The 11818-nt window shown below is 35.4% G+C and overlaps 1 long non-coding RNA gene across 1 annotated transcript; it reads right to left on the reverse strand.

Annotated features, from left to right (window-relative positions):
* Positions 1–971, reverse strand: LOC109209002. The gene is made up of 3 exons (XR_002065288.1): positions 745–971; positions 573–613; positions 1–62 (listed from the first exon to the last, which is right to left on the reverse strand). It is a non-coding gene; the product is annotated as an uncharacterized LOC109209002 (long non-coding RNA).
* Between the last annotated feature and the right edge of the window lie 10847 nt (positions 972–11818).

Here is an 11818-nt window from a genome sequence, read left to right on the forward strand (position 1 = left end):
CTTGGACCTCTTGATCTTTGTTCTGGCCTAAATACAGCTCCTTTCTGTTCTTCATCTCTTCCCTGTTATATTTTTGAAAAATAATCAATATATTCTTAAATCATAAATATGCAAACCAAATCTAATTTCAGTCCTCTTTTCCTATCCCTTCTTTTTTTTTTAAATTTTTTTGAAGGTTTGGAATATTTTCGTGAACATTAAGTGGAAACGGGAAGATAGTAGGCTAAAAACTTACTCTCTAGTGAACTTCAGGAAACCTTGTGCTACTAGCATCAGAGATGAATTCATTTTAAAATTTATGGATTTCTACGGAAGCTCAAGTTAAAATTACTACTACAATAATAATAATAATAATAATAATAATAATAATAATAATAATAATATATATATATATATATATATATATATATATAGACAAAATTAAGCTTGTAGGTTCATATGAATCTGTAACCAACCTTCTAGATCTGCCCTTGACTAGCAATGACATTACCAAATACATATATATAGCTACATATAATTAACTGACAGAGATTTAAAAAAAAAGAATACTCAAAATTCGAAAAGAAAGTTACCTCCTCATTATCTAACTTTGGTTTTTCATGCTCATCATTTCCTGGAGAATAATTTCATGATAAAAGGTTCATTCTTTACTAAAGACAAAGATGTATGCAAGTGTGTTCGAGACAGTAGATGAAGATGAAAAAGAAGAAAAAAAAGTAATTAGTAGACAAGAAGAAGTAATACCTTTACCGCAGGTAATAACGAATTTAATCAGATCCAGAAATTTGTTCTTAATTTCTTGGAAAAAAGTCGCCATGGATTCTCTTGGTTTCTTTCAATGGGTCAGACGATGAGCTTTATATAAACAATATTACTCGCCCCAGAGGCAGATCCAGGTGTCGGGCACATAAGCGGACGGCTCAAACTAGCACTCCCATCACACTTTTTATCTTAAGGTTCCAAGCAATATATATATATATATATAATCGTTTTCAGACCGTTTTCAACATATACATCCAAAAATTTTGTTGAAGTTAACGGGGTCCGATAACCCTCTACTTCATACATAGGTCCGCCTCGGACTCGGCCTTCCCTTTTTTCTCAAGTTTAACTGCTATATAATGATAGAGTAAATATAATTTTACACTATAAGATAATCTTAAGAATAAGATAGATAATTTGCTTTAACATGTTAAATTACATATACACGAAAATAATTTATTTTTTTAAGTTTTAGTTTGTATAAGCTAAATCATTTCCCAAAACTTTGATTATATTAATCAATGATGACTCAACCAGTCCAATAAGAAACCGGTGTAATAATTTCAGCTTTTGATTATTTGTCGTATATATATGAACCTACTCAAAAGAGAATAGAGGATGTCCCCAGCATAATAAGAAGATAGGATGGTAGTAAAACTTTTTAATATTTGGGAATAAAAAAGCTTCCAACTTGGATACTGACCCAATTTTAAGTTATTTATTTAATGCAAATTGATTATTTGCTAGCTGATTGCCACTATTAGTTGTTTGTTAGATATTTCATATGATTTTGATTGTTAATAGAAAATTTACTTTAAGCTGCGTATCCAGTAAATGGATAATTAATAAAAAGTTAGTTAATTGCCAAAAAAAAAGTATATAAATAATATTTTCGGACAATCTTAGAGAGCAGCTATTTCTCCTGAAACAATTTTACCAATACATAGATATGTAAACTACTGCAGTCCAACGTTATCTGCATCCACTTAACCTGCGAACTTTCATTTTTTAAATATTACTTTCTCCGCCTTAATTTATGTGGGTGGTATTTGGCTCGACACGAAGTTTAAGAAAAAAATAAAGACTTTTAAAATTTATGATTTAATACAGGTCATAAATATTTGTGGGGCTATAAATAATCTCAGGGTAAAGTAAAAAAATTTAACGTTAAATAATTTGTAAATAAAAAAGTATGATAGTCCTTCTAGGACAGACTAAAAAAATATGTTATTTAGCTCGCGAATGTAATTATTTTTGGCGGACCAACCAAATCTGTAACTTACCCTTCTTTATTTACAAACTCTTGAGTTTGGGTTTAAACAAGGACGAAATGGCCTAAGTCTAGTTTGGACTAAAAAGACTTGATTCGACCTTATTCGTAAAAATAGCATGGGCTGGCCAGTTTTTGAGTTGATAATCGAAAAATAGCCAGCGTTTGCAAAGTCATTGAAATATAGTCATTATTTTTGTGGAGATAAAATCTGGACAAAAATACCCTAGCTGAAACATGAAAAGTTCCAGCATAATATGCTGGATTTTGAAGCTCATGCGAACATATTATATTGGAACTTCACCACATGATGATATTCCAGCACATTATGTAGGAATCTCATATATAAAAAATTCGAACTCCAGCATATAATGCTGAAATTTTTCTGGATTATTAAGGATGTTTTTGTACATACTTTGTACATGAAAAAATGACTAAATTTCGATTACTTTTAAAATTGTGACTATTTTTCAATTACCAGTTGTAAATCATGCTATTTCTGATTTTTGCGCGTCTTGTTCTGATTGATGAGACGTGAGGCGGTGTAACGAGAGGTTGGAGGTTTGGAGACAGGCCCTCGAGTCTAAGGGTTTCAAGTTGAGCAAGACTAAGACAGAGTACCTGCAAGTTCAGCGCTGAGTCGAGGGAAGTAGGCATGGACGTGAGGCTTGGATCACAGGTCATCCCCAAGAGAGGTAGTTTCAAGTACCTTGGGTCAGTTATACAGGGGGACGGAGAGATCGACGAGGACGTCACTCACCGTATAGGGGTGGGATGGATGAAATGGAGGCTAGCATCTGGAGTCTTGTGTGACAAGAAAGTGCCACTGATACTCAAAGGTAGTTTTATAGAGCGGTGGTTAGACCGGCCATGTTGTATGGGGCAGATTGTTGGCCGGGTAAGAACTCTCATATCCAGAAGATGAAGGTAGCTGAGATGAGGATGTGCGGGCACACTAGGATGGATAAGATTAGGAATGAAGATATTCGAGAGAAGGTGGGCGTGGCCCCTGTGGATGACAAGAAGCGGGAAGCTACATTACAAGAAAATCATGTATTACATGGGAATTTTGGTGGAGATTATATAAGAAAATCCGCAGGAAACTTTGTTTTCTGCGGATTTTCCTTCCGAAAAAATTTCGATGAAAAAACCTTCGTAGGTAATTATTACCTGCGGATTATAAAAATCCCCAAGTAATGTACTTGGGAATTTTGAATCCGCATGAAAATACCTAGGGTTTTAAATTCGCATGTAAATTACCTGCAAATTTTTCCATAGGAAATTTCAGATATTCACGTGAAATCCTGGTAAAAAATAAATGAAACGTAAAAAGTTTTCTTGCGGAGTTTGCTAGGAAATAGCTGCAAGTACATCCCCACGAAAATTCCCAATGTCGAAATTTTTAGACGAAAAATTAGAATTGCTGTATTTTTTATACACTATAGCACCAATTATATTATTTTATTATTTTTATTCGTAACAGTATTAGCGTCGTAGCTGTACGGTCTTTTCTAGAGGTTTCATTTATAAAGTGCAAATATTTACGACTCTTGGCCGTTGTGGGACAAGAATATCCCAACTACTAATTTCCAATGTAGTACTATTTACTTACTAATGCTTACCTCTTTTTCTATTTATTTTTTTAAAGGATGCATTATTCAAGGATTCTGTAAATCAAATAAAACACTCTTTTTTTTTTGGTAATTATAACTTTCATTATTAGCCAAAAGTAATATATACAAATCAGTCAGACTTTATAACTCAAATTAAATTTATATTACTTTTAAATTTAAGTTATCCTTAGTTATTTTTTAAATTTTCATTTAAATTTCTCAACATATTAATTTTTTTCTTTATAAAAAATACACTAATTAACAAGAATTAAATACATTGTACATGATAATTAGTAAGAATTATTTCACTAATGCTAATAAAATACATATGATTAAGTTATTTTATTAATAATGGTAGGATTTGATCAAGAAATAATGTTAGAAAGTAGAATTATAAGATTATTCCATATTAAGTTTCAATACTAACAATCTCAAACTATATCATTTTATATATGCTATAATTGACTTTTTTCTAATCAAAATGTGAAAAAGTGACATACATAAGATAGAAGGTTAATAAAACTTAGTTACATTTTTATAAATGTAACGTAATTTTTCTCTACTTAGAAATTAAACTTAAATATTGTCAATTGTTTAGTTATATTTAGTATATTTTTTTGATGATATTAGTTGAAATATGTCAAATATAGTCGTATCTTAGCTTTATTATGTTCTTTATATCAAGCATATTAAATTTTTAATTCTTAAAATAATTTATTTTGTGATAATCATTTTGTTATTGAATTTGCTGAAAAAAAGTAATAACCGACTATGTTATGCTTAATGACAGATAATGCCAATCCAAACATATATACATCACTAAATTTTCTATAGGATCAACAATTTACATTTACCTACACATAAATAGATAATTATAATAGAAATTAATTCCGATGCTCGCATAGGCAAGCTTTTTGTTTGAAGAGTGGCTCTGCCAACTCTTCCACCTTCAGACCGTTTGCAAACACGTCTTGTACACCCTCTATGTAATATTACTAATATAGGCCCTATTAGAAGTAGTTTTCCCCCGAATGCCCCTTTTTGTTACGACCCATCGCGAGGTTGCCCTCTAGGACTTTAAATAGGTTGACCACAACTACTTGTACTATTAGTGATATGTTTTAATAGAATGTTATCCTTTGCACCAAAAAAATCAAGTTTTGTAACTTTCAGAAAAATATAATATTTAAATTAAAAAGAAACATCTTCTTATAAATTCAAATAATATTTTAAAATTTTTTTAAAGAATTTTAAACTTAGATATGTAGTTATAAAATACTCATGTAAATTCTCAAATATTATATAACAATAAAAGAATTCTATCTAAATCCTAAGAACAAAATACCCAATCAAAATCGTATAATGAAATACTCAAGTAAATTTTAAAGAAACAAATTTTGTTAAAACCACACAAATTCACAGGTAAATCCCCAAGAAAATATCCCTAACTAAATTTGTAGCACTAATATCCCCAGGTAATTCCCCAGTTAAGATAATCCCCAGCTAAATCTCCAAGAAAAATTCTCCAGCTAAATCCGCAGCAATAATATCCCCCAGGTAATTTCCCAATTAAGCAAATCCCCAGATAAATTCCCAAGAAAATATCCCCAGATAAATTCCCAAGAAAATATCCCCAAGTAAAGTCGCATGCAGAGTTATCTAGGGATTTTACTTCGGATTAAAATAGGCTTTTTTTTTCCATTTTCTTTATTTGCTTACCTACGGATTTTCCTATGGAAAGGTACTTCCGATTTATTTTCGCGGTAATTTCTCAGGTAATATTTTGGCGCATAATGGTGCCAAAGTTACCTACGGATTGTCCTAGGAAAATATTTATCGCAGCAAATATATTTTAAATTTAATAATTATAATGTTTCCCATGAAAATCCCCAGGTAAAATCCCCATGTAAATTAGCACTTTTCTTGTTAAGCGAGGCTCAGATTATTCGGGCACGTAAGGAGGAGAAGTCTTGATGTTCCGGTGAGGAAGTGTGAGCGGTTGGCTTTGGTGGGTACGAAAAGAGGAAGAGGGCAGCCTAAGAAGTATTGGGGAGAGGTGATCAGGCAGGACATGTCACGATTGCAGAGTTTCGAGGACGTGTCCCTTGATAGGAATTAGGTCTGGAGGTCGAGCATGTGATGACCCAAAGGGTCATCTTATGTTTTAGAACTCGATTCCGTGTTCCGGGGCATTCAAAACCTCATTTTATTCCTCCTTGATTTGTGTGCGCAGTCCGGACATGTTTCCGGAAAGCTTTTATGTGAAAAATTGATGAAATAATAATTTTTAGCCTAAAAGTTGATTTTAGTTGACTTCGGTCAACATTTTGAGTAAACGGACCCGCACCCGGAACCGTGTTTTGACGGTCCCGTGGGTCAGTAGTAAAATATTGTAACACCCCATAAATTTGAATCAGTTGTGGATGCACTAAATGAGTATTAATGTGATGGTTATCAATTGGTTATGATAATAAGCGTACGAGGCATATCATAAGTGATTTGGGGCCCAAGGAAAGACCTAAGTCTAAGCCAAGTTGGAAAATTTCATGATAGACTAAAAGTCTAAATGAGCACGCACAAGACTATACTTTGGACGAGCATATCTACATTTATATAAGGTGTTATGTGATTCGCAACCTATCAAATGAAAGATCTTTGAGTTTAGTTTCTAACGCTTCAAACCGTTCGTCATTTGGACATTCCTACAAGAAGTTATGACCACATTACTAAAGACATACCACCCAGCTATTTTGGCGGACAGCGAAGCGAGCTCGCTTCGCTAAAGTAGACGCGGATTTTTGTCTTCCCTTGAATGCAATGGACAGCGAAGCAATGACACTTCGCTAGAGTAGACGCGCCCCAGTCCCAGCTCTTTTAAGCCAATTTTAGGGTTTATTTTTTCCTATTTCTTTTGGACGAATTTTGGGGTCTTCTTCCACCCTCTCAAGACCTCCAACCCCTCCCATCTTCAAGGTAAGCAATCTCCATTAACTTGGTGTGAAATTCCATCATTCTTACACTAGTATTGATGAAATCTACTCATAAAACACATAGATCTTCAAGAAATTCCTTTAAGAACTCAAAGGAGGGTTTTGCAAGATTTCTTCCAAAAGGTAATCCTACACCCCTAGACATACATGTATGAATTTATTATGGGTATATGAATGTGAATTAAGTATTGGGACTCTTGGTGTGGTGATTAGAAGCCATAAGTTCCTAATATAAATACACAACTATTATAGAGATTGAAAGATGTTTATTTAATGGAACTTTATTGGTTAAGGGTGTTGTTTACCTTATGGGTGATGAAGAATAATATTGATTATAACCCTTCGAGACTTTAGAATTTATCCAAGAGCAAGAGAATCGGTTATTGGGTGTAGAAACACCATTAATAGGGATTATGAAGATTTATACTCACCAAGTGTTTGATAAAATGTTTAAGTGACCAAAACATGAGAATTATTGCTAATATGGAATCCCTTTGACTTGTATTGATATAGATTAAAGTTGAAAGGGTTGGCGAATGTTGTATTACGCTCAAGAGCAGGAAGTTAAGGTATGTGAGGCTAACTCTCTATGTTTGGGAATGTTAATGATTCTCCCTACATTACGTTTCTTTTACCACGTCATCAATTTTCTCAGAAATATAGTTAAGCCTAGTTCCTTGAATAGTTGTAGAACTTCTATTCTCTAGCTTCATAACTCGGTCATGACTTTCATTCCGAACGTTGTGAGCTCATTTCGTATTCAATATAGACTTGGGTTTGATTTCCTTGAGTCTCAGTATAGCTTATTCAGCATGTCATAAACAATTGAAGTTTCAGTGTTCATAATCAGTTCAAGAATACATGTCTCAGTCTAGTCCTATTCAGTATTCCAGTATTATGTAACTCAGTGTGATCCAGTATTCCAGTATCATGTAACTCAGTGTGATTCAGTATTTCATTATCATGTATTGCAGTTTGATTCTCAGTTCCTGAATGTTGAACACCTGTATTTGGGCCTGAGGCCCGTAGTTTATATGCTTTATGCATACTTGGGCCTGAGGCCATAGTTTATGATTTATGCATGTTTGGGCCTGAGGCCGTAGTTTATGCTTTATGCATTTTGGGCCTGAGGCCGTAGTTATGTATACGGATACTTGGGCCTGAGGCCGTAGCATGTGCACATATATATTGGGCCCGAGGCCGTAGCTTATTCAAATAAACAAGTTGTTCATCATTCAGAAGAGGGAGTATTCATATCCTTACTTCCTTTATTCAGTTCAGTTATCAGTTATCACTTCAGTTTCAGTTTCAATAGTTAACATTTCAGTTATCAATTATCAATTCTCAGTTACCAGCTTAGTTTCAGTTTCAGCATTTATAATTCTTTCTTTCAGTTGCTTTACATACCAGTACAATTCAAATGTACTGACGTCCCTTTTGCCCGGGGCCTGCATATCACAATGCAGGTAATGATTTACAGGTCGACGATGCAGAGCGCTAGGATTCTCGTACCAGATGTTTGGTGATCCCCAGTTCTTTCGGGGCATTGTCATTACTATAGTCTTCAGTATTTTCAGACAGTCAGTGTTTTCAGTACTTCATTAGAGGCTTCATAGACTAGAGTAACAGTTAGACAGAGTCACAGGCTTTTCATATTAAGCTATGTCGGCTACAAATATGTTTCAGAGTTGTATTAGTATTTCCGCACTTTGATTTATATTATCCAGACTTTCAGTATATCAGTATGTGTTGGTTTATCTTCTGCATTCAGTATGGTATGATACCACATGTTGATTCAGCCAGCCAGTTGGTTCTCTCGGTCACATGTAGTCAGGCACCGAGTGCCGTGTTACGTCCAGGCCCAGGTTCGGGGCGTGACAAATATAAAACCTGGGCGTATGCCCGGAATCGGATTCACAGGTCCCTAGCCCGAGTAATGAATTTTTGTTAAAAATTATAAGTCTGAAAATCTAATGATTTAAAGAATTTTATTAATGATTGATCTCATTGGTATCGGGACCGTATTTTGGTTCCGGATCCCGATAAAGGTTTAATATAATATTTATGTCATGCATGTGAAATTTGGTGATAAATGGAGTATATTTGACGTGATTCGGGCATCCGGTTGAGAAAAAAAGGAATTTCAAGTGTTCTTAATAATTTCATGTTTTGGTGTTAAATCCGTAGTTTTAAATGTTATTTTGGCGATTTGATCGCATGAGCAAGTTCGTATGATATTTTATCACTTGTGTACATGTTTGGTTTGGATCCCCGAGGGCTCGGGTGAGTTTCGGATAGGCTATGGGGTGTTTTGGAACTTAGAAATTTTGTTGGTGTTCTTCAGCTGTGTTGCAGGCCTCAGACCTCGCAAATGTGAGGTCAAGCTTCGCATTTGCGACTACTGTTGAGGTCGCATTTGCGAGCTTCTCATAGCAAATGTGAAGAGAAGCTGGGCCAGCCTATGTTCGCAAATGCGAACAACCCTTCGCATTTGCGATGTTGAGCTGGGAAGGGATTCTTCGCATTTGCCAAGACGGTGGTCGCAATTGCGATCACTACTCCGCATTTGTGAACGATATGTTCGCATTTGCGATAGAAGCAGAAATGCGATAGGTTCGCATTTGCGATGCCTGTCTCGCATTTGCGAGCTTCGCAATTGCCAAGCTCAGGTCGCAAATACGACATCTGCAACTGTGTAAAAGGGACTTAGACGGGATTTGTGATTCATTTCTCAAATTTTCAAAACCTAAACCTCAAGAGGCAATTTTTCAAAGATCATTTCTTTCCCAAATCATATGTAAGTGATTCTTAACTCATCTCTTTCAATCTGCCACTTCTTTTTACAAGATTTCAATTTAGAATCTAGGGTTTTTCATGGTGGAATTGGGGATTTTGGGTAGAACTTAGGAATTTCGAAATTTGGAGATTTAGACCTCAAATTGAGGTCGTATTCCAAAACCAATTGTATATTCGGGCTCAGGAGAAAATGGGTAATCGGGTTTTGGTCCGAATTTCGAGTTTTGACCAAGCGGGCCCGGGGTCGGTTTTTGACTTTTTGGGGAAAAGGTTGGGAAACTTATAATTTTGTATTGGAATTATTTTTTTAGCGGTAATTGATGTTATTAAGTTAATTATGACTAGATACGAGTGGTTCGAAGGTGAAAATTAGAGGAAAAACGATAAATGAGCGGCGAATTGGTGGTTGGATTGAGGTAAGTGTTGTGTCTAACTTTGACTTGAGGGATTAGGAATCCCCGACTTAATTGCTATGTGAAAATCCATGTGTGCGGCGTATAGGTGAGGTGACAAATACCTATGCGCCGCCAAATTATCTATTTAGCCTATTTCTTTCCCCGTCCTTAATGTATTGTCTTCCTATCTTAACTGCTACATGCTTATTGGTGTTTCCATGTTTAATTGCTTCTTGTTAGATGTTATTTTCTTTATTGAAGATATTAACTATTCCGTAGTTTCATTGTATTTCATTATTGGTTTAAGTTGTTTTATCGATGTTTCATGGTATAATTTGATTAGTCTCGCTGTGTAGTATTAATTGAGTGAAGTTTCATAATTGTATAGCCTTCTGTTTGCTTTGGTTTGAGGCTTAAATATTGTGGAGGGTTTTGAGCTAAATTTTGAAATTCCTATTCTTATTGTGTGATTGGTACTGATATGGTGGGATCGGGTTGCGCGCCGCAACAAGAGGAATAAGGGTGATATATTGAGGAAGAATAAGGGTGAAATGCTAATGTCTGGTGGGTTCGGGTTGCACACCGCAAGACTAATAAGGGTGGTATGTTGAGGAGAAATAAGGGTGAATTACTATTGTACGATGGGATCGGGTTGCACGCCGCAACAGGAGGAATAAGGGTGGATTGAAATGGAGTAATAAGGGTGAATATTCATAATTATTGATTATATGGTGGGACCGGGATGCGCCGTATCAGTTTATGTGTTTATGTATCTTTCTTCTACTGTGCAAGTTATTCTGTAATTTGGCTTTATATTTAAGGATTGGTTATAACTGGTTACTGATGAGATACCCGAGATATGTATTCTTTCCTTGCAAGTTACTATTTATTTGTTCCGTTCTTCTTTCTGTTTTATTATGCACCGTATGCGGGTTATATTGTAACTGCCCCGCCATAGTCTCGTCACTACCCCGTCGAGGTTAGGTTCGGCACTTACCAGTACATGGGGTCGGTTGTACTGATACTGCACTCTGCACTTTCTGTGCAGATTTTGGAACTGGTAGTGGCTGATCGAGAGGTCGGTTGCAGACATTTCGTCTAGGAGACCCAAGGTAGTCTTGCTGGCGTCCCCTCCTATGTTTCTACATTCCTGTTTTCTTTTCTTTCGAAACAGATGTAAACTCCTTTCAGACCAATGTTTGTAGAATTTCATAGTATGTTCGTGGATTATGACACCAGTTTCTGGGTAGTAACAGTTATGGTATTGTTAATAGTATATAGATGACAGGTTAATTACGTACTTCCGCATTTATTTCAACTTGATTTAGCTTTTGTTAATTTTAATCTATGAAACGTAATGGAAATTGGTTAATGACACTCTAACATTGGCTTGCCTAGCAAATGTGATGTTAGGCGCCATCACGGTCCCGAGGGTAAAAATTCCAGGTCGTGACAGATCATTAGGGTTGTAGGCTAGAGGGGTATCGAGCTTTTTCTACTTCATACCGGGGGTGAGGTTGGTTTGATAGGGTTGATCTTAGACAGCTAGTGGTTAATGTTGAGTCCACACTATCCTTTCTGTTTTTCATAGCTCCGGGCCTTAATTACTGGTTATTGTTATTGCATGTCATCTATTTTATGGTTTTTATGATGCTATTACTATTTCTATGTTTTCTATTAACGATATTGATAAATTGTCTCTTCTTGTTTTATTTCTATTTTCCTGAGTCGAGGGTCTATCGGAAATAGCCTCTCTGCCCCATCGGAGTAGGGTAAGGTCTGCGTACACACTAACCTCTTCAGACCCCACTTTGTGGGATTTTACTGGATTGGATCGTCATTGTCATTGTTATTCTGTTTTGGCCCATTATGCTACTGACTGGTTGCAGTCACTCGATTCGGTTTCTCTTGATCTAAAAAAATGTTGAAAATGAATCATGCTTTACATATACGTAATCAATAAAGTATTTAACATACGATCTTAGAAGAATG

The sequence above is a fragment of the Nicotiana attenuata genome, unplaced genomic scaffold (assembly GCF_001879085.1).
Source record: "Nicotiana attenuata strain UT unplaced genomic scaffold, NIATTr2, whole genome shotgun sequence".
Taxonomy (NCBI): Eukaryota; Viridiplantae; Streptophyta; class Magnoliopsida; order Solanales; family Solanaceae; genus Nicotiana; species Nicotiana attenuata.